The 26,485-nt window shown below is 34.3% G+C and overlaps 1 protein-coding gene and 1 long non-coding RNA gene across 11 annotated transcripts in view; one reads left to right on the forward strand and one right to left on the reverse strand.

Annotated features, from left to right (window-relative positions):
• Grm7 (glutamate metabotropic receptor 7) overlaps nt 1-26,485 on the forward strand; it is an 808,103-nt gene that overhangs the window by 40,888 nt on the left and 740,730 nt on the right. The window lies entirely within an intron of this gene.
• Nucleotides 24,811-26,485, reverse strand: part of LOC111757882 (uncharacterized) — a 149,934-nt gene continuing 148,259 nt past the window's right edge. Inside the window, exons 2-3 of one of the 2 annotated variants that reach the window (XR_002792139.2) lie at nt 25,923-26,158; nt 24,811-25,075 (exon numbers count right to left, since the gene is read on the reverse strand). This is a non-coding gene — a long non-coding RNA (uncharacterized LOC111757882). Of the gene's footprint in view, nt 26,159-26,485 lie in introns of both variants that reach the window. The other variant, XR_010051295.1, reaches the window with a different exon arrangement.

Consider the following 26,485-nt stretch of genomic DNA (forward strand, 5'->3'; position numbering starts at 1 on the left):
TACAGTAAATATTCCATTTCCCAAAAGGCAAAATAATAGAATAGAAAAGAATTTAAGTAAAGCAAGACTGAAACCCAACAGGGAAATCCTTAAGTCCAGTAGCTCCATGTCTAGTATCTTGCGTTAGATGTTAACACCAAAGTACTTGAGTGGCTCTAACCCCTGACAGCTGTAATCTACGTGATCTCTCTCATGAACTGACACCACTTCCTGTCCTTTGCTTCCCTTGACACATATTTCACATTCCTGTTATCTTCAACTCCCTGGATTCTCCATTGTGCTTTCAGCTTCACTCTCTCCATCTCAAACAATTCTCTCTTCGGCCCACACTGTCTTCTACTCAGGCCTTCCCCTGAAATGTGAGTGGAAACCTCCATTACCATCTAACTCTTCTATCTTGCATGTATGTGACACCAGAACCATGTGGATGATGCCAAGATCTGTAACTGAAGTCAGCAGTAGCTCCAGTGACCCTGAGTGCCTGGATGGCTAATCACATGGTGAAATAAATCACAGAACTAATTATCTGGTGGTCTTCCCAAAGCGGGATCCCAAATGCTCTCTCCTTACAAGAAATGCTTATATTTTTGCAACTTTGAGCCTGTGGTGGAATAGAATCTTGCTGCTCTTAAGACATCTTTTCCTGTTGTTCTGATGGAAAATACTTGACTTTGCTTAATCTTTTCATCAAAAACACCATCCATGTTTCCAACTTACAGGTACAGTCGTACCTCAGGTCACAAACGTGATTCATTCTACATCTTCTGAAAAGATGACCACATTCATGTTCATGTGGGAAAGATGACTATAGACATGTCCATCACCCAGTGTAGAGTTTGCAAATCAAAACTCTTTGCTAAAGTCTTCTGCTTGCAAACAAAATTGTTTGCAAATAAAAGCACTTGTGAATCAATATACCACTGTACTTCCTTTCTGGAAAAGATTCACATCATTCATGCCACCTTGTTTCTCTTTGGTTATGCTAACCCTGGCTGCAACAGTCAGCAGGATCCTTGTAACAGTATGAGATTTTCTCCATTAGACTAATTAGTTCAATACTCCTATAGTCTTTCACAACATTTCAGGACCCCAGGAAAAATGTTGAGACATTTTCTACCAGAGCATAACAGACATAGCCTACAGTGTAGTTCCCATGGAGTTCTTGTTTCCAACTGAAACTTCTGTGTCTGTCAATTAAGGTCCATATTCTTCCCAACATTCTGACCTTCTGAGCTCTGATTAGCATCACAAATCAAGCTCTGCTACAATTGTTCTATGAACTTCTCTAACCTGTATTTCTAAACCTTTCTAAATTCCTGTTGTATAGCAGTTCCAAAGCTTCTGTACAATATGATCAAGTACAACTACAGTACTGGGCCCACTCCTGGTTCAAGTTCTCCCTGTAGTCAGCTTTCCCTTTGCAGGTGTCAAATACTTGACACATACAATTTAAAGGAAAGGTTCACTTTGGTTCACAGGTTCTGTTGGTTTGGTCAATGACTGGCTGCTTCCAAATCAGAAAAAGGATATTAGAAGGGCTTAGTGGAGAAGAGTTGCTCACATCATGCAGGCCCAAATTAGGTACAGAAAATGGTGGTTCCAGGGACAAAAATATATTCTTTTGGGCATACCCCAGTGAGTTGCCTCTAATCATCCCCTACCTAATGGCAAGACAGCTATAAACTCCTCAGTGGGTGAAACACCTAATGAGCATAAAACCTCCATGACCCAATCACCTTATAAATAATGCTTTTTTTGTGGGGCAATATAGATCTAAACCACAGTATAGCATACATTTTTTTTTTATTTAGTGACAACTTATGCCTAGAAAACTTCCTGCAGTTAGTGATAGCAACTAAAGATAAATTTAAAGAAATTTAAAGAAAACTTTTTAGTTAATTAAGCTGAAATTAGCTGTCATTAAATAAACCAGCAAGTTTTCTCTTATATATAATGAAATTTAGGCTTAATTATAATTGTGCATAATCACTAGAATGACAAACCAATTGCATATTTTGCGCAATAGTTATTCCACTAAAATTGACTTATAGAACAGGACCCTGCCCTTCACTATATATTAAATATTGGTACCCAAATTCAAACAGAATAATCATGAAAAAAATACTTTCAATGAGGTATCAATTTTCCTAAGGCCTTCTTTTAATCATTTAATGCACAAATACGTTTATTTTATAGACCCTATTGTGTTCCTTTATATCCTTTATATTGCCATCTATGAATCTTTGTAATAGCATCGTTTGGCAGTTGATTTGGATGCTTCATCTAGCAGGTTTCTAATATAAATTACACTGGATTCATATCTATCTGTAAAATCTAAGGTTTTATTTTCAAGTAATTTGCATATTATTTCTATTGTTTGGTTCAGTGTTTAAATCATACAGTGAACAGTAACTGACTTAGAGCAAAACTGATAGACTACTGTCTTGGAAGGATTGAATTTTGGGACACTATAATCCTTAGTCTATGGAGAACAAATATTAGGAAGTCAGGAATTCTGTCACATAGAAATATTTAGCAATGAACCTCACAAATTTTATGTACTGTGTGCTTATTTCTTTTCCAGTATCGAGTAATAGAGTACTTAATTTTCTAGGAAAGAATACTAGGATGTTGACTATTTGCAAGTTTTCTCTTTCCACATTGCAGTTTGATGAAGCCTTAGTTTCGTTCTTGATTGGGAAGTGATGTTTCTGGTCTAGCCAGCAGATTATTCCATTTGAGGTTATAGTTTTTGAAGTAAGAGTAGACATGAAAAACCCTTTGCCTCTCACAGTCTTCCAAATAGTACTCCTCTGGTCAGCTTCATCAAGTAGAAAGACAAAGAGCCAGACTGAATGGCAAATTCTATGCTTTGACTAACAAATTATGACCTGTGACCTTCATGAGTGTATCATTCAGAAACAGCCTGTTAGGTAGCTTCACAATTGCTAGGCTTCATGTTCTAGATATTTCATATTTTTATCTCCAAAACCTCATTTCCACTCTTAATTCTCTATTCTTTTCCTTTGTATACAGAGTATCTATTTACCTATACAACTTTCAAATATCTAGAGTACAAAGATGTAAAATCTTTTGTGTTCCAACGCATCCCTCTTTTCTTTACCTAGAAAGTCCCTTCAAATTAGTCAACCCTAAATTTTATTTAGCTTTTAAGGACTTCAGAAATGGTATCATTTCTGGCATTTACTGCTCAATCAATAAACAGTTAACAGTTCACTGATTACTTCAAAATTCTCCCTCCATGCATAAAACTATGAATCTTTACCATGGTTGATTGTCTTGTTCTCATCCTAATATATTTTAGCTCAAATATTTGATTAAATTTAATGGTTTGCTTTTTCTTATTTTGATAATTTTGTGACAGTGTCAACCCTTGAAGTCATGAAATACATTTTAAAATTTCTCAATATTCTAGTATCTTGCTTTGTTTCATACTTTAGTACTTATACACAACATTTGAGTTTGACATCTTAGAGAAATGAAGAAACTTCATCGCACACTATCTTTATTCAAGACCAGGAGGGACCCTGTCTTTTTCACTTGTGCACATTATTGGAGTGTAGTGGCTGGGCATAGTGTTTGACAGCAGTGTAAGGGAATACAGTGTTCTACACGCTTCAAGACTAAAGCCAATATGTGTAGCCCTGCACAGTCCTTATTCAGAATCTTGAAATATTCCTAAACTTATGAAATAGTCACACATTTATGATTTTTGGATGAATCACATAAGCCATCAATATTTATTTTTCAGAGTATAATTATTTTGCAAGTTTCATTTTACTATTCATCTGAGTACAATTATTTCTCAATTAAGAGGAAGCAAAATATAACATTTGGGATATTTTTTGTTTTGTTTCATAATGTGTCTGAGTGCTGACAGGCTGACTTTTCTTTATCTTCTATAGCAATATATGTATAATGATATTAAACCTAATGTATAAACATCAAGTTTCACAGTCACCTGCATGGCATATATGAAGAAATACCATTCTTAAGATACTTCTAGTTTTCTGGTTTTAAAATAGGAAAATTTTTCTCAATGCAGCCATCAAGTTTTTTAATTCAATAATAGTCATTGCACTCCATGCGTGCTTATGAACCAGAGCACTACATTTTCAAATTAATATTAACATGTTCCATACAAAAATTTGGAAACTGTCCTCCCATATTCATTGATATTTCACTAGTGATCAAGGTAGTGTAATTGCTTTGATGAACTTGACATGAGGCATTCATATGCAAAGAAATAGAAATAGAAATGGGATGACAAAATTAATTCAACTAAGGGTTGTGATGCTTCTATTTCATATTTATCCACATATATGAGAAATCAGTCTTAATCCAAGAATAATCTGTTCCATGTACAATTTAGTATGAAGAAGAATCATTGTTTGGTTGTTTTGGTTTTGGTTTTTTGAGACGGAGTCTCACTATACAAGCTGGCCTTGTGCTCACTTTGTGACCTAGGCTGGTCTCAAAATTGCAGCAGTCCTCCTGCTTCAGCCTCCCAAGTGCTGGGATTGCAGGCATGTATCACCATAGCAGGAAGAAGAATCATGCTTAGTTACAGCTTTTATTTCAACCTCACTGTGAACTTCAGCCTATATGCGAAATGGCAGAATCAGAACTTGACCGGTGTTGGTCTGTTCCAGTCAGTGCTATAGGAAACACACTGGAACCCATTTGAGAAGGGTTTTGGGAGTAGACTCAGAATAAATTTTTAAGATGGCACTGTTCTTGTTTATGCTACAGCCAACCATAATCATTGATGTAGCCACGCAACTCTTTGTTCTTAAAGTGCCACATTCCCTCATTGAGAACATTTCCTTATTATGTATTAGATTCTGAAAATCTAATGAAGTTGTGGCTGGATGGGGACAGGGGATGTTTCAACAGGAGACTGGCTCAAAATAATCACGTAATTAAACTTTAAGATGTTTCCTGCTTTGAGACACCAGTGTCTTCTATGTGTTGGGTGGTAGGGGGATTGCAGTGCCCTGTAGTCATTGGATTCAGATGAAACCTAGCCATAAAAGTGCCATTACTTGTGTGATCTTAGGAGAGATATCTAATCAGGACATAGTTTTATCTCAAGAGAGAGTATTAATAATGCCTACTTTATAGGATTTTAGGATTTGGGTAAGATTTGATAAGAACATAAGACTGGACCTAGCATTTAGAATCTCTGTAAATGTTAATTTTTGTACTTACATGGTATGTTCGTGTATAGTTTGCTAAATTAGAAATAAATTAAGGAAAATAAAGTCAATAAAATGGTGAATGCTGCAAATAGATTTAGTCAAAGTAAAATGCAAATGATGATAAAATTTACTTATAAAGTCAAATTGTAAATAGGGAAACTAAAAAAAGTTTAAAAGACAAAAAATGATGTTATGAACTGATTAAAAATATGCATTATGAAATGACACCTAGGAAAACTGGAAATCAATGAAGTTGTGTTAATTGCTATTTTTTGAAAGGGAAGATGAATGTTGGTAATAAACTAAAATGAAAGACTTTAAAAATGGCTCCCTGGGAACACAGAGGCACAAAGAAACGCTCATAATTTTGTGGCTTGGGCTGAAGCATTTCTCAAATGTCCTTGAAAGTTCCCAAAGACAATCTTTCCTCAGGAAAGTATTTCTCCTGTGAGTAAATAATGTTCTTGCCTAGAAATGAAATACAGTAATATATTACATTGCAGCTGAGCTGATAGCAAGACTGGCAGAAGAAACTCAGGGGCAAAAATCACTTTGCAGTTTAGCATTTGAGTCTCTGGGTCTAAATTTCCATGACTTCCCAAGGGCTGCCTCCTTCAGTCAAAATCATCCAGGAAGGATTTTGGGTACTCTTTACTCCTCCATTAGAGCAACTCATTTTAAATTATTATTGCACCAACAATGTACTTCCTTAAATTTGTGTGGTTTAGCTGCACAATGGATAAGCTTTGACCATAAAAACTCCTTTTTGGGGAGTGCTATAAATGACATTTGAAGTTGCTCACTTTTGAAGACAGTTTTGTACTTTTCAAACTGGTTTTTTTTTTTTTTTTTTTTTTTTCACATCTCTCTCAGGCAGGTAGAATTTTGGCAGATCACTCTGTTGAGCAGAGTAGATATCAAAGTGCATTAGGTACCTGATATTTCCTTAATGTTAATTAAGCACTAGTGAAGAATTTAGCTCAACATATTCTAGTCTGATTAAGGTGACTGTGCCTATGTTGGCAGTTGATCATATTCATTTGAAATTTGGATCCTAACTCCAGTACATACTATTTGGATATACTTGGAGAAAGTTACATAACCTGACAAGACTCTTCAAGTCTTGTTTGCCTTTTATTAAATGGCAAATTCAATAGTGTCTTATGTGTTTATTCATTTAGAAACTGAATAAACATTGATTAAGTACCTTCTATATGTCTAGTATTCTGGTAAAAATGACCAAATTCCCTAGGAAATCAGAAGGTGCTTTTCAAAGAATAACAAAAATCACAAAAAGTTCTAAGTATGAGTTAAACTGGCCTTAGAAGAAGATGAAAAGCTCAGAAAAAAGGGTAAAAGAGAAGTGAGCTTACACAGTGTGAAAACAGAAGCAGCTTAGGGACATTCAAAGCCACACTACATTGTACTTTTCAGCATTCCACACTTCCAGTCTGAATCTCTACATGTGAGGAACAGGAGCAATGATCGGACATCTCCTGGAGCTCTTTTTGCAAAGATTCAAAGTGAAAACGCCTATATTGTGACATTGGATAAGCTGATAAGTTACTACATCTGAGGATGTTTGTAAATAGAATTAATTTCCATCACTCTCTTCCATACTAGGTTATTCCAGCACTTTTTAGTTTTCTAGCTGAACCGTACGCAGACTCAAGATTGTTCACGTAGTTTAATCAGACAGGACTTTTTCAATGTGTAGGAAATTCTTGTCCTCATGGTCTAATGAAATTTAAATTATTTAGATATGTTGACACAAATAGGTGAAGTTTTAAAGAGAGATATTTCATATTTATAACTGAAATATAGAGCATCATTATTGTGGGTTTTTTCATCAGTATACCTTTGAATACGCTGATTGGCTACTTTCTCTACAATTTGAATAGATGAGAATGGGAAGAAAATACTGCAAAATTTACTGTCATGTGATAATCAAGGTCTCTACCTATTTGATTTAGATTTACTAATCATCAACTTTAGGGCAGATAATATGAAGATACATTTTAAAATCTTCTAAATTCTTTAAGTCTTGTCAGTATATTTAATTGTAGCAGGAATATAGGAATTGTGTTAAAATACTTTTCTTGGATTTTAGCTTGTTCATAGAGAATTTGTGCCTGTTCCACCATAAGTTTTTTAACAATTTGAGCTGCTAACTCCAGAAGTGAAGTTTAGTTTATGGTTATTAAGTATGTCCACTGGTAATTCAGCAAATGTTTACAATGCATTTTACAATGTAAAATGTTTACAATTTTATGTGGGATAAAATACAGTGGTTGAGAGTCAAGGCCCTTGGCCCTGTCAGCAAATTAACATATACAATGTAACTACTAAAAACTATAAAAATAGTTTACTTTTTATGTGGTTTTCTTTTTGTTTTACTTTAAATACATTTATCTTCTTCTTTGAGAACAATTTGGAGACTATTAAGCTGTAATTAGAGACAAAGTAAGAATACATTTTATTAACTCCAAACTAAGATAACAGATTGATTACTTTTCTTGAAACTTCATAGGCTAATATCTCTGCGCATACAAACCAGCTTTCTGTAGCTTCTCCTGCATTGTCTAATTTAATATCTAACATTCATTCACCAAAGAATACTCACAATTCACATCATTTGTGACTGGGTCTACTTTAGATATTCAGGTCTGCTTAAGTAATGTTTCATGTGCTCCTGCTCAGGAAAACCACACAGCTGAGAAGTGATTTTCAAGTGAGCTTATTCTATGGCATATATCTTTTCATTTTGCCAGTGTGGACCTTGATATATTCTCAGAATTGCGCATTCACTCAATGTCATCAACATGGCTCTAACTAATAGAGACAGGATGAGCCAAAGATACACCTTTTGATGACAGACAATTATAAAGCAGCAGATAATTTAAAAAGCATTGCACATAACTTCTAGAGCCTGAACAATAACCTTTTATGGAACAGCAAGAAAGGTAATTCCAAAAGAATCTCTTCAATGGCTTAGAGATGTCTGTTCCTTTAGCAAACCAATTAGCGCAAGTTGATTCCATACTTTGGTTTATCTCTGTTTTGTGCTTCCTGCTTTCAGGAAAAAGAGTTCTTTGAGAGGTATCTTGTTTGGCTTTAGAGACAGCCCAGTATGAAAAGGTAGTAGGCAGAACAAGAAAGAACAGCTGCAAGAGAGATGGGGGTTGATGGCAGCTAAGGATTCAGAAAGCAGTTTGCATGAGAGCTTTTTGCTTAATAAGGATGAGGTAACAATGCCTGGACTATGGTTTACTATGCACTGCTGGGCTGGCTTCAACATCCTCAGTCTTTAGTCAGTCTGTGTCTCACGGTCAACACCATCTACTTATTGAAATAACATGACTTGCGTTTTAGAATTTCAAAAAACTTTCCATCTATTAAAACACACATATCAGTTTTATCCTGAGGCTCAATATACTTAGTCTTACATAAACTGATTTAACAACAAATAATTCAGTACAAAATCAAAGCCATGTAGCTAATGTTCCTTGAGAATTCATTGCATATTAGGTTCTACAATATAGCATATTCTGCATACTTTTTGAAGTATTTACTGCATACTCTTTTAAAAAAACAGACCTCTAATGTGAGTATTGAAAATTTATAACAAGAACTCTGGATACAGTGAGCAATAGCCAGATATGCTAATGCCAAAGTACTGTTTATGAATAGTGACTTAGCCCCTGTTACATTGTGGAATTCTATACAATCTCTTCTTCTCATCCCTGTTCCTTCGCCCCTTCTCTCCACTCCCCTCCCCATTCTAACCCTAGCCCCCTTCTCTTCTGTGTCTGTGTCTGTGTCTGTGTCTGTCTCTCTGTTTCTCTCTATCTCTGTGTGTCTCTGTCTCTGTCTCTGTCTCTGTCTCTCTCTCTCTCTCTCTTTCCCCCAATCACATACAACTGGATTATAGGAGGAAAAGCCTAATCTCATATGATGTCTTACTTATCACATCACAGTTTGAGATACCAAAGCAGATAAATGACACATTTGTCACTTTCCAGTGTAGTAACTCAGCTCCCTGCTTATTATGGTCATTGATCAATAGAACTAGCAATTCTTCTAGAAGCCCGGGATGGAGGACAGTGGGGATGAATCCCCAGTTCCCTTTCATACCTGTAAAAACAGGAGCATCACCCTATCTTGTCTTATTCACTGTTTTATAGATGTGCAAATGGAAGAGAAGTCAAGTGTCATGTCCATGTAACCTAGAATATGCTCAGCATTTTGCACCTTGTATTTCCTCTCCTGCCAATTCATTTTGCATCATGAAATATAAGAAAATGATACTGTTCAGGGTGGAAATATCCATAAATAGCTTGCAATTCACTTATATTTCTATTAACTCAGAAGGCTGGTTCTGCCTTTTAAGTGAGAGCTTCTCCTTATTAGTTACTCTGAGTTATTGATGTTATTTCACTACATTAAAATAGCCAAGAATTCTGCAAGTATAGTATCCCATAGAAATATATTTCTTTAACTTTTATAGACACTTTTGATTTTAGGCTCTAAATCAAATATGTTTCTGGTTTTTCTGAAGGAAATAAATAAAGTATTTCCTTTAGTACTTCATAAAGTCTTTTTTCTTACAGTGACTATTATTGGATTGATTGTTCCATGTAGTGAACTCAGGCATTTCCTTCACAAAATTACAAATTTTAGCGACTCTGACCGGTATGTAGGACAGAGCTTTGTGCCGAGACCAGGGGAAGGCTAATGTGCTAGAAAATTTAAACCAGGATTAAAGTAGATCTTAGCAATACTTATTTGAAGCTCAGATCATGATGGACAGTTAGTTCTCTTCAAAAATGATAAAAGTACTGTTGTAGTATTTTGATTGTCAAATGAATGCTCTGATTTTAAACAGTGCATTATTTGTGGTTAAATTAATAAAGACCATTCGATAAAGTGAAAATGTAGTAAGAGACTTACATTCTAATCTTGTCTGGGCCACTGACAGGAACGATACTGACTTTTAGCCTTTTGCACCTATAAAATGTGAGAGTGACCATTGTTAGCAGTCCTTGATAATTTTTAGTACTTTGTTTCTAGAAGCCCCCAAATCTGATTTATGCATAAACTCTCGCTAAAGAAAAAATGTTCTTTCATTTCCAAAATGGGTTTCAGATTAGATTAACATAGCAAATGAAATTTTTTGAGGGTTGTTCAAAGAATCACCAATTTAGAATTCTCACCCACTGTTAGTTTTTATTGTCTGTCTAACTTTTACTGGATCTGCAATGGTTTTGTTTTTTCCACTGCACCTGGCCGGGTGGATGGGACATTCGAGAAACACATCAACACTTATTTTAGACACCTTGTTATCCGAGCCAACTCTGTGGTCTTTGCTCTCCCTATGAATTACTTATTTCATTTGATGTTTTTCTTGGGTTCATAAAATTTCCTTTTGTCATGATGTTTCATCCTGTTTCTGGGACTGTAAATACAGCTGACTAAGCCTCACTAATGGCTGAGCACATCATGTCTTTTGTGTGAAGTATTTTAGCGTTCTTTCTACCCACAGGCTTACTGCATCTTTATTCATGGACTTCTTTTTTTGTTGTTGTTGTTGATAAGCATTTGCAATACATGAAAGCCATAATATCGGTAAAATATATATCAGTACATATATATATATATATATATATATATATTATCCACCTATTCATATTTTATCCCCTTCTTACTATCTCCGCTTCCCTTCTCTAGATTCCTTTTTTTACTCCAAATGTGTGCCTTTAATTTCACTCTTTACTGAGTTTCTCATGCAAAAGAAATCATATATTTCACTTCATATATCTGACTTATTTCACTTAACATTAAAATCTCAAGATCCATCCATTCTTACACGTAGCTCGCCTTCATCCTGTGCTGGAGCAATGTCCCATGTACACTACCTTCTCTTTATGCATCCACAGATGGACAACCTGGCTGTTAGCATAGTTAAGCTGTTTTGAGTTAATCTGCTATAAACATGGCTATGTATATATCTCCACGGTATGATTTATTTAATTCCTGGGAACGTACTCAGGAGAGATACAACAGTGTCAAATAACATTTTAACATTTAGTTTCATGAGGAATCTCAATTATTTTCACAGTAGAAGTCGATAGTATAGATTTAGCACTAGAATTGGTAGCACTAGTTTACCTTCCTACCAACAATGTAAGATTCCAGTAATTCAGGATTCTGTTGCCCCGTGTGGTTTGGTTTATTGTTTGTGTGTTCTTGCTTCTCTTTCTTTGGGTTGTTTTGTTTTGATGGCAGTCATTCTCGGTGGAGTAAGACAGGATCTCAGTTCTTTCCATTTGCATTTTCCTTATGGCAAAATAGGTTGAAAATATTTTCATGTAATTATTGGACATTTGTACTTCTTTTTCAAAGTGTTTATTGAATTTATTTGCTCATTTTTAATGAGTTGTTGATTTTAGGAGACGTTAACTTTTTCTTTTTTTAGTTCTTTGTATCTTCTAGATATTAATTCTCTATTAGAAGAGAAGCTGGCAAGAGTTTTTCCTCATTCTGTGTCTTCACTTTGTGCTGGTTTCCTTTGCTATGCAGAAGCTTTTGAATTTGATGGAGTCCCATTTGTTGATTCTTAGTATTATCTCTTGTGCTACTGGTGTTCTGCTCAGGAAGTCCCTGCCTGTGCCCATAGATTTGAATATTTCCCTTCTGCTATTCTGCAGTAGTTTCAGAGTTTCTGTTTTTATATTCAAGTATTTGATCTATTTCGATCTGATTTTAGTATAAGCTAAGGGATGTGGGCCTGATTTCTTTCATCTGCATGTGGATAACCTGTTTTCCCAGAACTATTTCTTAAAGATGCTTTCTTTTCTCTGGTATGTGTTTTCGTCAAAATTCAGCTAGCAGAAGGGGCATGCAACCATTTCTATGTCCTCAATTTTATTTCATTGGTCTACATGTATATTTTTGTTCAGTAGCATGCTACTTTTGCTGCTATAGCATTGTAGCAGAACTTGAAGGGAGGAATCTTTTTTCCTAGTGTTAGTGATACAAACAAGAGAATGATACCTGAAACTTATTCAATCTGGGGTAAGAAGATGTGAGCTTTTTCCAGTTTAAAAAGTACTATTTTCTAGCTCCATGATAATGCACACTTCACTTATCTTCTCTGAATCTATATTCCTTTACTATAAATTGAGGTTGATTATGCCTACCACACAACATAGTTAATATGGTAAAATAAAAGGATTTCTACTAGGTTAGGGAAATGTAAATAAATTGACTTTCATCAACTTTGGAAATTTGCAATGGTTTGTTTCAAAATGCATTGACAACATGGGATGCTATGGAGACTTTCTGAAAGAAAACAGCTCAAAAAGACTGATAAGTATCTCCAAAATCACTAAAAGCTGTGATAAAATGAGAAACATTCTGACTTTGCAGCAGAGTGTGAATCTGTGGTGTAGGTGGTTGTTAATTTTGGCTACACATAGGAATCTCTTGGGGAATTTTTACGTCGTGATGCTCAGGCTGTAACTTGCACCAATTAAATATGATTTTCTCAGGAGCTCAACCCAGACATTGTTATATTTTAAGGCTTTCAAGTGATTTCAATATGTAATGAAGATTGAGAAGCACCTTATGTGATAAGGTACATTGGCCAAAATAATCGAAAATATGTGTACCTTGGAAAAGTAACTCAGCTTTTTACAAGGGGCTCTGAAAGGGTGGGTGCATTGCAAAAATTTTGCTTTTCAAATGATGGCCAATCATATATATTGAAAAAAAAATCAACAGTCCACAAGACATTGATTAAAAAGATTAAGTTAATTCAAACCACATCTCCAACATATTTCTCAGTGGAAGGCATGTAATTCTGTAATCTACAAGTCCACATGCCTAGACCATTAAAGGAGATCAAAGGGAGAAAAACTATTAAAATTCCTGAAGAATGCCAGAGACCCTTTCAGAGCCCACATATAGGCTGGGATTTGGAAGTCCCATTTGTTCCAGCTATTCCACTTCTAGGCATATTCCCAGAAGAACTGAAAGCATCATACCACAGTAATATATGTGCACCAATGTTTATAGCAGCACAATTGTAATCGCCCAATCCTGGAAACAACCCAAGTGTGCATCAACTGAGGAATGGATAAAAAAAAAGTTGTGGTATGTCTATACAATGGAGTATTACTCAGCTATAAAGAAGGATCACATTGAGATATTTATCAATAAGTGGGCGCAGCTTGAGACCGTACTCATAAGTGAAATAAATCAATCTCGCATGTGTGAATACTGAATAGTTTCCCTAATGTAAGTAATGATTCAAATATATAAAAGTAGGTGGTAATCATGATTCCCCATTATGTGGCCTTGAAGCCTTGTAAAATTTTCACTTATTAATTGGAAAGGCTTTACTCTGGGCTGCTTGATATTATTGCCTGTGATGAAATGAACAGCTATTTTGAAGAAAATAAGTCATCATAATAGCTAGTGCTGATTTACTATTATCTTGTTTTGAAGCCTCACCAAATTATGGCTCTTCTGTCTCCACTGGTTTTATCATGATGTATCTTGTTGGATTTTATTACATGTGATAGTATAAACTAAAATTGTTATAGGCAAAGAGATAATATAGAAACCATTGTTTATTTTCTGTTAGTTGGTTCTAAAAACCCTACAATGCTTTCATCCACTTGAATGGTTTTACACTGACTTGACATGTTTGAAGCTATAGTATATGAAGTTATATTCAAATATTTCAAGGAAAAAGACACTGTGGTAACTACTATTAAACCGGGTTATTTGGTGGTGAAGCACTAGGTTGCTGAAACTGTCATGCTTTGACCTGTACTGTTATGATGTTATGTCCTCTTTTATCTCAATCTCCTCCTTATTCATTAAAAAAATTAGTTATTTTTTATGATTTTTTTTAATTAAAGGGAAAAATAAAAAAAATTAGCAGGATATATTATAGTAATTTATTTGATTTCCTGTTAACTTGAAGTCCTGTAATACTCCCACTATACTGTTTTGACTGATTAGGCTCTGTTCCGTTCTGTATGATAATATCAATTTTGAAGGTATAGGCAACTACTTTGAAGGCAATAAGATTCACTATGATGCCCATTCTGGTTTGATTATTATCTTCTTTGGAAGTTCTGTAGTGTTTACAAGGTTTAGGTTTTATTGGTCTTGTTCTCTACTGTTTTGTTCAATTTTATAATACCTAATGAGATAGACAATTCTTTTTAAGGAAGCAAGAGGCATTATAGTAACCATTGTCTATAACGTTGTACTCTGTTTTTGTTGTTGTTGTTGTTGTTGTTGTTTGTTTGTTTTTCTTTTCTTTTTATTGGTACCAGGGATCGAACTCGCGACTGCCTGCTTGCGAGGTGGATGCTTGTGCCACTGAGCTAAATCCCCAGCCCCTTGTACTCTGTTTTTACATCATGTGCTATGTCTGTCCTTGGTTTTGACTGACAGCTTTGTTTTGCCATATTTGACTTTATTCTCTTCCAAAAAAAAAAAGTAATAAAAACTAAGGAGTAATAAAACCCAAAGTGTGTAAATTTCATTGTAAAAAAGAGAGGGGAAAAAAAGTGCTCTAAAGTATGCAACTGCGAGTGTGTTTAGGGGTGTTAAATAGATACGCATATTAATGTTTTTGGTTGGATCATTGAACACAACTGTTTGCAGTCTCACTGTTTGAATGTCCACTTTGTATGCTTTGATACTGTGACTTGAGCAACTGTCTCTAGGGTGATAATTGTAATCTATTAACTGGTGATTTCTTACTTATTTTTTTATAGTTCTGTATTAATTGTACCCTTACACTGCTTTGTTTTGTTTTGTTTTGTTTTGTTTTTTCTCTTCTTCTTTTTAAATAAAATTAAAAAAAAAAAAAAAAAAAAAAAAAAAGAGCTCACTGGTTCCTGACCCTTGATTCGTAATGTAGGCTAATGAGTTCTACGGGAAATCAATACCTGAGATTTTTCTCTGCTGTACTGTGAATGGCTCTCTGAAAAAAAACGAAAATGAAAGCATGAATAGTGTGAATGCATTGAGAAAGAAAGAAGCAAAGGAGCCTATAAACAGTGGACTGACTTTTGGGGCAAGCCCTATGCCCATGATCACCTTCGTAATTCCTCTTTCAGGATGCATTTCATGTTCTGCTCTATGTACACATTTGATGGTATGTGTCCTACGAATTCTAATTCCCATTCGGAGATTTGTTTTTGATAGTATTCAGTTCCACTGGATCCCACAGATATGGCACTGTCTCTTGGTAAGACTTTATTCAATTAATCAATATGTTAATAAATCAATGAAACCTCGAACTCAGCCCTATTCTCAATTAGAGCTTAAGGAAATCATGATCTTGATTTTAAAGGCGGGAATCATTTTTTATCACTTCATTGCATATAAGGACTTACTTTATAAAAGCGGGTAGTTTTCACTATGCCTCATTTTGCTCTTAATGACCTGAGTGCTCTATTGGGTTATTTAACTTGATGTACATATAAGTAGTCATAGTGACAATAAGATACTTCTCGTGTCTGTCTTCCTGAAGCATTTTATTATTGGTCTCACTTTGCCATGAGGGAACTACACAGACAATAGTGAATGGTCACATACACATTTGTTGACATGTATGAATTTTATATGTATGTTTTTGCTTATGCATATGTGTGCATTATTTCATTCTGTCTCAGATGAACCACAACAGGAATATTAGATAAAGTCTGTGCAACTTGTTTTGAAGAGAACCTTAGAAAATAAGATCCAGTACAAACACTGGTAAACAAGATAATGAAAGGACTAAACATAATTTAACACTCTTTACAGGAAAAAGTTGAAGAAAAGTGCTTAGTTTTTCAGCTTCTCTTGAAATGTGAAAATCTGGTGATGACGAGTCCAAGTCCATAGCCCCATGTGGATATGGTGGAGCTGAATGACAGGAGTCTTTTTACATAGGCAGGTGTACTTTTTTGCTTTGAATTAGTGTCTATTCCATCCTATTACTATTACTTATAAACAGGCCATAAGAGTTCTTTCTGAAGGTGAATTTTTATTCCCCAAATATTATTTCAACAACAGTAGAATTTTATGCAAGTTACATCAGAAATTTGTTTCATAAATTCTCTTTTGATAGACTGAAATGTTGATTCTATATTTTTCCTATTACAAATAAAGCTGCATAGAATACCCTTGTACAGTTTGTTCAACCAGATCCTTGATAATGACAGAATCATAAGCAGGATGTGAAATTTTTGGTCCAAAGTAGACATTTTAGAGCTAAATTTTAGCCTTTGATAATTGTTAGGCCTTCAAAAATAGCTTTCAGTTTTCACTTGCACTATGTTAGCAAACAATTGACCCTTATATTATAAAAATAAGTTCAAACCATAATTGTTCCAACATCAGGTTTTACACATTAAAGGTACACTATAAAAATAAATGTTGTTCAGAAAATGTATAATAAGCTAAATATTTTATTGTAGGAAAACTATAAAATACAGAAAAATAAAGAGGAAAATTATGTATACTTACATCTATGTGTTTGAGAAAATGTGTTCTATGTTTAATTTGCTTCACTTTATAGACCTAGATATTGATACTCAAATACATTTATATTAATTCATATAATATACACAGTTTAAGAATATTAAGGTATTATATAATTTATTTTTATTACATTTGCACCTAATATTATAACATGAATAACTTCTATGTGAGCTAAAATTTATGAGATAAATTCACAAGTTACCTAATGCTGCATTTTTATTTCTTATGTGTATTTTTTCCAGTTTTTACTTTTGATCAGTACATATTCCAAGTGCAAAATGAGTACATTTATGATCAATATTTAATAATTACTTTTAACATAACACCTTATTATTATAATTATTCGTCTGTTTTTCCATTTACAAATAGTATGTGGTTGATGTTACAGTAAATAGATTTGTTTGACTTGTACTCACACCCTTAAAACTAATGTCTAAGCATGCAAGCATCATTAGGTAAAACATACAACTATATGTTACAGGAGCAAAATTAGAAAATCTAGATAGACTACATTGCACTTAAGTTGTATTTCCTTTATTTTTTTATTCCTTAGTCTCATTCTAAAAGATATGTATTTTAAACTTAACATATCCCCATGTTCTCATCAGTTCTGTTTCTTTACCTTCTTACCTTTCCCATACACTTTGTGGTGTTTCAAAATTACCTGGGCATTTTGCCAAAACATCCCTCTAAATCCTCCCAAGATAGTTGCTCAATATCACTTCCATATGCATGTGCTGAATGTGCAACTGTAAGGATTTGTTAACAGATAAATACAATTAAACCCCACATTAATCCCATGGGACGTAGGTGTGGGACCAGATTTATAGGTACATCACAAGGTTTCCTGCAGAGTGAAGTAGGATCAGTGTTCCATATGTACATCATGGCATACAAGAAAGCAAAATCTGTGAACAGATTTAAAATGTGAACATAATTATGCAAATGTAAATATTATTTATTGCTAAGTATAATTAGTAGTTTTCAAGCAGATCATTTTATGCCACTCAAAGTGCCACATACCTTTTGAAGTGAACATGTAATTAATAATATTTATATTTGAAAAAAATGACTTTTTTTCAACTTTTTCATCATAACCCAGATATTGCCAGGGAAACAACTTGATAGAATCAATAGAAGCTTAGCTAAGCAGGTGATAATCTTCTCTTGCCCTCTAATTTATCTCTAAAGGGCTTTCTCATGGATTATAATCACTGAGAGATTGTAATTGTAGCCTTCTGCTATATTTACTGTTAGAAAATTTCCTTTTAAATAGAGCATGCTGTGCTAATAAGTAATGGATTTGCAAACACTTGGTTGTCATTCACAGTGATTTAGTTTCCCCATATTTGAACTGGTTCGTAAAGTGCGAGTTATAGTATTTTAAGATGATTTTTTTCCATCTGCATTTCTGGGTAGATACTGTGTGTAGTGGCTTTGTTAAAGTCTTGCAACACTAGGCCTCTGCTAGCAAGTGAAAGAATTACACATGCCACACACAATCTGCTCAGAAAGCTGAGAAAAATTTGGAAAGGGATGATGATATCTGTAGAATTATCAGTCTGTTGTATTTGGTGAGATATTCTAGTACATGCTAAGCCGATAAAAATCAGAGTCAAACCAGTAGTTCAGGGAGGTGTGAAAAATATTTTTTTTTCAGTTTTACAAAGATAGATCCCTTCTTTAAAGAGGGCTCATGGTCATCTATACTAATGCTAAGAATGTTCATTCCCATCCCTTGTCCCCATTTCTGGTCTGTTTAGATATCTGTGCCTTCCTGGCCACCTCCATCATTATACAGCTACTCATCTTAGCAATTTTTTGTAATAAATAGAGAAGGGAGCTCAGGGAGCACAGACCTGATCTCTGCAAGAATGAGTCAGTCTTATATGTGCTGCACAATATGAAAGAAAATCAGGAAAAGAATCAAGGGATATATGAACTAAAATTTAAAAATCAGGAAGATGAAACTGCAGATTACCTGCTGTATATCACCCAGAAGGTGTGATTTTTCTCTTTTTTTTCCCAAAAAGAAGAGAATGGATTTGACTTTTTATGTGCTACCAGTGCCTATTATATTGATCATAGTGGTGAAATAAAAATAAGGAAGAAGATATTCGGCATTATTTGATTATTAATAGGGAAGATATGCCATAGTAGAAGGCTTTGTTTAAAAAGAGTGACAAAATTAGCATCTATCAGAAAATTAAATTCATTAGAATCATAAATAATCTAAAGTCATATACAGAAAGCAGAAGGTGCCAAACACATACAGAGTTTGACTGCTACCAGAGAGATTCAGGGCTGGCAGAAAGTATTTGAGAACTGTCCTAGATCTTTGTAGTATCAGATAGAACTATCCTACACAAGTCACCTTCTTTCATTTTCTGTAAGGCAGATCTCTACAAATGTATTTAGAGTGATCCTCCAATTTTTAAATTAAGTTTATTTGTACATTTTAGATACACTGTATGTAATATTCACATACATCATATTTGTATGTGTATATGAAATGTCTTAAATTCTTTTTTCTATTCCTCTGCCTTTTCTTCAACTGCTCATCACCTCATTTGCAAAAACTTCATTGCCATTTCCCTTCCTATCCCATTTTAATTTTTTCCTTCCTTCCTTTGCTCCTCTGCCCTCCCTAATTCCCTTCTCATTTGAGCATTTTCTTCCCATTTCACAATATCTATTATGTATTTTCGTCCTTATTTACACTCTTAGTTTCTCACACTAGAAAAACAATATATTTTACTTCAATGCATCTTACTTAAGACTATAGCCTCAAGGTGTACCCATTTACCTAAGAATGTCTCAAGTGTATCCTTCTTTATGGCTAAGTCATACTCCATTGTATATAAAAAAGACATTTATTCATTCATCAGTTGGTGGGCTTTTTGGCTATTTTCAAGATTTAGCTATTACAAAGTATACTGCTATAAACATAGGTATGCATAAATCACTTTGGTGTGACGATTTTAATTATTTCTGGAAAATACCAAGAAGGGAAATAGCTGGGTCAAACAGAACCTCTAGTTTTACATTTTTTGAGAAGTCATCATACTGTTTTTCACAGCGATTGTATCAATCTACACCTTACCAACCATAAACAAGGATTTCTTCTTCCCTATTACCCTTGCCAGTGTTGTTGGTTGATGTCTTAGGAATAGCCATACTTTCTGGAGTGAGATGGAATTTCAGTGTTGTTTTAATTTGTAACTCTTGAAAGACCAGTGATATTAACCATTTTTTTCATGTTTAGTTGCTGTTTGTTCTGCTTTGTCTGGGATGTATCTATTCATCTCAGAAGCCTATTTTTGGATTGGGAGTTTAAATTTGGCAGGGTATGAATTTTGTGTTCTTTATGTATTCTAGATATTAGCCCTTTGTCTGAAAAACAGCTGGAAAAAAATTTTCCACACTGTGTGTTGTCTTTTCACTCTATTAGTGACTTCTTTTGTTGCTTGAAAGAGTTTAATAAGATGAAATCCCAGTCATTGCTTCTTTATAACATTTTCTGTGCAATCAGGGTTTTAGTCATAGTCTTTGCCTATACCTATGTCTTCAATAGTTCTGGCTACTGTATCTTCCAGCAGATGATTTTTTTCTGTTTTAATATTTAGGTCTTTGATACATTTTGATTTTAGTTTACCACATGCTAAAAGATATGGATCTGATTGTAGTCTTCAGCATGTGGAAAGCCAGTATTTCCAGCACCCTTTATTAAAGAGGATTTCTTCTAGTGTTTGACCTCGTTGTTGAAGATAAGGTGGTTGAGTGTTTTTGGAGTTGTTTCTGAACTTCTATTCTGTTTCATTGATGCTTGGGTCTGTTTTTGATTTTTTTGTTTTTGTTTTTTTCTTGCCAATAATAAACTATTTCTATTATAATAGCTTTGTAGTATAATTTCAAGTCAGGGTTTGTGATGCCCACTGCATTCCTTTTTTGCCTGGAATTGCTTTTGCTATTCTAGGTCTCTTCTAGTTACAAATAAATTTTAGTATTGTTTTCTCTAATTCTGTGAGGTGTGGCATTGTTGTTTTGATTTGGATTGTATTGAATCTGTTTAACAATTTGGGAGTATGCCCATTTTCACTAAGTCCATTCTTCTTACCCAAAGAGCAAGAAAGACTTTCTAATTCTGATGTCCTTTTTCATCACCTTTCCCAATGTAGTGTAATTTTCAATGTAAAAATCTTTACTTCTTTTGTTAGATTTTCTCCTAAAAGTTTCATTTTTTTTCAAAGCTATTATGATAGTTGTGATTTCCCTAATTTCTCTCTCACTGAGTTTGTTATTTGTATATAGAAATGCTATTGATGTTTGCGTGTCAACTTTGTATCCAGTTATGTGGCTGAACTTTGTTATTAAATCTAGATCTCTTTTGGTGGAGCTTTTGAGTTCTTCCATTTAGAGTACCATATTATCTGCAAATAATTTCTTATTCTAGTATATATATATATATATATATTCCTTTTATTCTTTCTTATGTAGTCGTCCTGGCTAATATTTCCAGAATTATATTGAATCGGAGTGTTGATAATGAGCATACTTATCTTATTCATAGTTTCAGAATGAAAGCTTTCAGGTTTTGACCATTTATTCTGATGTTGGCTGCTGTTTTTCCATAGATGGCTTTTATCAAATGGTTTCACTGCTGAGTTATATAAGAAATTTAGAGAATATCTTATGGCACTATCTTCAAACTCTTTAATGAGATTGAAAGGGGATCAGTACTCCCAAAGTCACTCTTGGAAGCAAGTATTACCCCAATAACAAAGTCAGAAAAGGATTAAACAAACAAGAAAAAGAACTGTTGGCCAATCTCCCTAATAAATATATGCCAAAATAAATCCTCAATAAGGTACTCACAAATAGAATGCAGCAAATTATCAAGAAGATCATGAACCATTACCAAGTAGGATTCATCCCAGAGATGCAGAAGTGTTTTAACATACACAATAAGTAAATGTAATACACTATATCAAAAGAGCCTAGGAGAAAAACAAGCATATAATCGTCTCAATAGATGCAGTAAAACCATTGAAAAATCTGACACCCATTTATGATAAAGTTCTACAGAAAATTGGAATGGATGGTCTTTATTTTGATCATATATTGTTTTCTAACCCACATACATACATAATTTGCAAGGTGAGAATTTAAATTAATGTACAAGCAAACAAAGGCCAATGAAAATGATATGAGCTCTAGAGTGAAGTACACTGGACTACAATCCCAACCCCTGCCATTGACTTAATTAGGTAAGTTGAAAAATTTCTTTAAATCCTCTAAACTACAGTTGATTTGCCTGAAAGGTAGAAATTGGAGCAATCCTTGCTGAGTTATTATCAACATTAGAAGTAATAAATGTAAAAAGCCTTTCTCAGGACTGATATGAAAATCATACTCAAAGTACCAGCTTAACTCAGGAAAAAAAAAAAAACAAACGAATACAGACCATCCTAAAGTAATATGTAATAAAAATTTATATAAGAATTTAAGTCAGGGGCTGGGGATTTAGCTCAGCGGCATTAGCACCTGCCTTGCAAGGAGGCAGTTGTGAGTTCGATCCCTGGTACCGATAAAAAGGAAAAAGACAAAAAAAAAAAAAAGAATTTAAGTCAGCAAAGTTTCAACTCATTGCATGAGTATATTCTGTGTTTACATCTTTATACATAAACGTAGATTCAAAAAGATTTTCAAGATGTAGTGCAATACATGTCATGATAAGGACTAAAGCTTTTTAATACTTTTGATTTCTTATTGTTTGATTTTTTTCAATCTCAATAATGCATTAGATTACTTATGATTACTTAGTTTAATGTTACTTAGATTACTTAGTTTAATGTTTACTAAATTACACATGCTACTATTTTATACCAAAAATGCATGATTAACCCAATGCAAATATGGAAACAATAAATATTTTGAACTCGTTGACTTTGGTTGTTTTAGCTTTTACTCACAGTTCATAGACTAAAGTGTCAAGTTAGCAGAGCTCACTTATGAAACATTTTAAAGTATGCTTGGGTTACAAAAAGATGCTAATTCGTTAGCTATGTGCACTCACAAATGATCTCCTCTTTAGTGTAAGGATACTACTTTCCATATAGTTTTGATATTACAGTAGCTGATGTGTCAAGTGAAAACTTTGAAACTATTAAAAGGTGATTAAGGCTTCCCAGTTGGTTATTTTCCTCACAATTAGAAGTAGTCTTAATTGCAAACCTCCATAAATTACTAGGATAGCACATCTGTTTCCCCCATTATTTCCTTTGCTTCTATTGCTTTTATCATGGCTTCTGAAAACTCAGCACTCACAATAAGCCAGATTTCATATTTACATTATCTCAGTATTTATTAGCTCTTGACTCCCTAAACAATTATCCATCTTTTGTTCATCAGATAAAAATTATACTTATTCCTTAAATTAGGAAGGGTAAGAGGTCCTTTATGGAGTGATTGCTGATGGCTTCCAGAAGCATTCTTTATTAATATAAGTGTTAAGAAAAATTTAAAGCTCTGTCTAGCCTTAGTGGGGAAGAATGCCATGATTAATGAGCAAGTCTGACTTGGGTGAAAGAACAAAGAATAGATGTAAGAAGAATGATATAGAAGAGTTAGAAGTCAGCAACTTTCCAACTCCTAAATGTCCTTGCTCTATGTAAACTTGGAGACTGAGATCATGACCCAAGCTTCCATCATGGTCTTATAAACTTCATTTCCAGACCACTAAGTGAACTGTCCTTTTAATTCTCTATTAGTTCTTGCCTAATTCTCTGGATGCAGAATCTTCTCTGGTACTCTTCTCTCTGCCTGGGTGCTCTGCTAAGCATTCTGTGTTCTGTAGTATCCTCCACAAAGACCTCACTTTATTTTTCCATGTTACGATATGTTGTAAAACACTCCTGTCTTATGTTACAGAAATTACATGCATTTGCATTTTTCTTTGATAGGCTTACTTGTACATTGATCATGTGTTTCACCATACTCTCAACTCTGTGAGCTGAAGAACCATATTTATTTAGTTAACCACATTGTACATGGTACACACACTGTCTCAGAAAGAACAGACTGTTGATGTTTGCTTCTGGAAAATTGACTGGCCTAAACTTGAGGATTCAAACAATGGAACAGACTTTCTGGATTCAAGGAATTCATATTCTAAAGAACGAGGAAATTGATAAAGTAAAATATTATAATACAGTGATAGCAAAGTAATATAAAGATAAGGAAACGTTGCTGACTGGATGGGGAAAAAGGGTTGGGACAGCAACTCACATGTGATAGTAAGATTAGGTGCTGGAAAATAAGTGCAAATAGACTACAGTGATGTTGTTACTTTAGAAAAACTAAGGACTGAATTAGGTGTTCTTTATTTGGATGCTGTTTTATCATTTTTATTTTTATTTAAATCAAAATTCTAGGTAAATTCATATATATTTACTGTATTTTCTAAAGGATTTAAGAAGAGATGCAGTAGCCATTTTCCCTACGATGGGTACACAAATATGCCTTTACTTCAAGGCTATTCTTAGTCTCAACCCTTTGTTCTGCTGCTAACTTCCGTGCATTAGTTGCTGCATTCACTAGGCTTGATGGAGGTACAGAGCCATTTGCCAAAGGTCAATGGGAATCATGGAAGCATAGGTCTCCTGAAATTTTAAGTAGAAAATTACCAAGGCATCTCCTACAGTTTTGGGGACTTGTAGTTGTGATGGAATAATTTAGAAGAGAGACATTATATCTCTTCTTTAGACTTAAATACATAATTTGGGAATAAAAAGATAATAACAAGTGATAATAAAATAAAAAGTGGTTTTCAGAATGCCCTATTTTCTTACAGATTCAGTGGTGAATTATTAGATTTTGTGTCCATCATAACAGAAGATAGCATGCAATGCTACAGTTGAGGATTTTTTAAAAATAGCCTGAGGCTTTTGCCTTGATTTTTTTTTGACAAGATGGAATGAAAGAAGGAAGCATAAATGAGGAAAAAATAAGGCACAAACTATTCTTGTAACCACATTTAAAATAGATGGAGTTTAATAAAATACAGGAAGGAAGGTGAGAATCAATACCTTCTATAAAGAAAAAAAATTTCTAATTATATTTGAGTTCTTGTGAGAGATGTAGTTTTATGTGTAAGACCTTAAAATGTCCCCACAGCATGGTCATTCCCTCTGACTCAATCACGTGAAAAGGATAGTATCTTTGTTGGTCAGCATACCATTATCACATTCAAGCTTTAATTGAGCTCCAGCTGATTGCAGTTCTGTGTGAATCTTCAAGTCCTGTGTAGACAAAAGTGGTAACAATATTTAAATCCAATGGATGCTGCTTACTTGAAAATGAAAGCTCTATAATGAATTTTAAAGTCACTATCCTGTTTTCTGATCCTGTTTTTCTCTGAATTCAGGAGGTTATAGATATGAAATACATGGAAGATACAAGCAAGGGTAAAGGCAATACATGGATTGCAAGAACAAACCAAACATTTAGTCTTCTTGCAAAAATGATGATCAATTGTGTGCCTAGTATTTCTTTTGTAATCAAGCAGGTAATAGTTACCAAAATGACTCAGGAAATGTTGGGAAACCAAAACACTGTCAGTAGTAATTACACTCAGGTCCAAAGTACTCACAGCTTGATATTATTATTCAGAAAATATTAAAACACATTAGTAACTACATTTTAAAAAAAATAAGTAAAATAAATAGCATGCTATAATGACTTACAAAGTAATTTTTTCTTAAAAAAGTAAGTGATTATATAGTGAAAGAGCCAATAGGATCCAAATGAAATGTTAAATATACGGCGTGTATACTATACTTGTGCTTTTGCTTTATGCTTCAGTTAAAAGTAGTTTATGCATGAATGGATATTAAAGCTACTATGAAGTTGGTAGGTTTCATTTACAGAGGAAATTTTGCATTTATTTTATATTCACATTGTAGAAATATGGCAAATCTTAAAGAATAATGTCAAATTAACCCCTAACTTCCTATCCAGAAACCCATTGTCAGCATTTGTATATACACATTCTGCCAATCTTTGTATATTGCTTCTTCGTTCTAATTTCACCCTTTTCACCTGACTGGTGGCAGCAGATCTGGGCCCTTTAGATAGAATTGCCTTTACCAGTGACACACTATCGAGCTTCAGCAGCAGTACTGGAAGAACACTGGAAAAGAACGGTTTTACTTCGTGCTTCTAGTGTGCTTGCTGCGAGGTATCTTGGTGAGCCAGTGCATCTCCTGTTGTTAGTGTATGGCCTTCTCAGTACCGAGCTCTGCAGTACGTGCAGTTTCTTCAGCATTCATGGTTCTTCCAACTGTTCTCAGGGCTTCTTGAGAACAGTTCTCAGCTTCCTATAGCTGCAATTAAAAAAAAAAAAAAAAAAAACCTCCTATAGCTGACTTCAACAATACAGGGCATCTGGCAACTTTCCTGACAACCCCATCAAGAGGTTTTGAGGTACAGTGCCTCCATCTCCCTATTAGAAGCTGGCTATGGAAGCCTAGGAGGAAATAGTCATGAAGTTCAAAGGACCTATGTTCAGAAACTTGCACCAGCGTCATATCATAGTAATGTCTCTGTCACCCGATGGGCCACAACTGTGAGCTTTCCAATCAGGTTGAGGTATTCCCAGTGAGGTCTAATTTTTATGTTCAGTCCACAATGTAATAGTTATTTCTAAATTC

The sequence above is a fragment of the Cavia porcellus genome, unplaced genomic scaffold, assembly GCF_034190915.1.
Source record: "Cavia porcellus strain 051 isolate PalLab524CR breed Dunkin Hartley unplaced genomic scaffold, mCavPor4.1 scaffold_13, whole genome shotgun sequence".
Taxonomy (NCBI): Eukaryota; Metazoa; Chordata; class Mammalia; order Rodentia; family Caviidae; genus Cavia; species Cavia porcellus.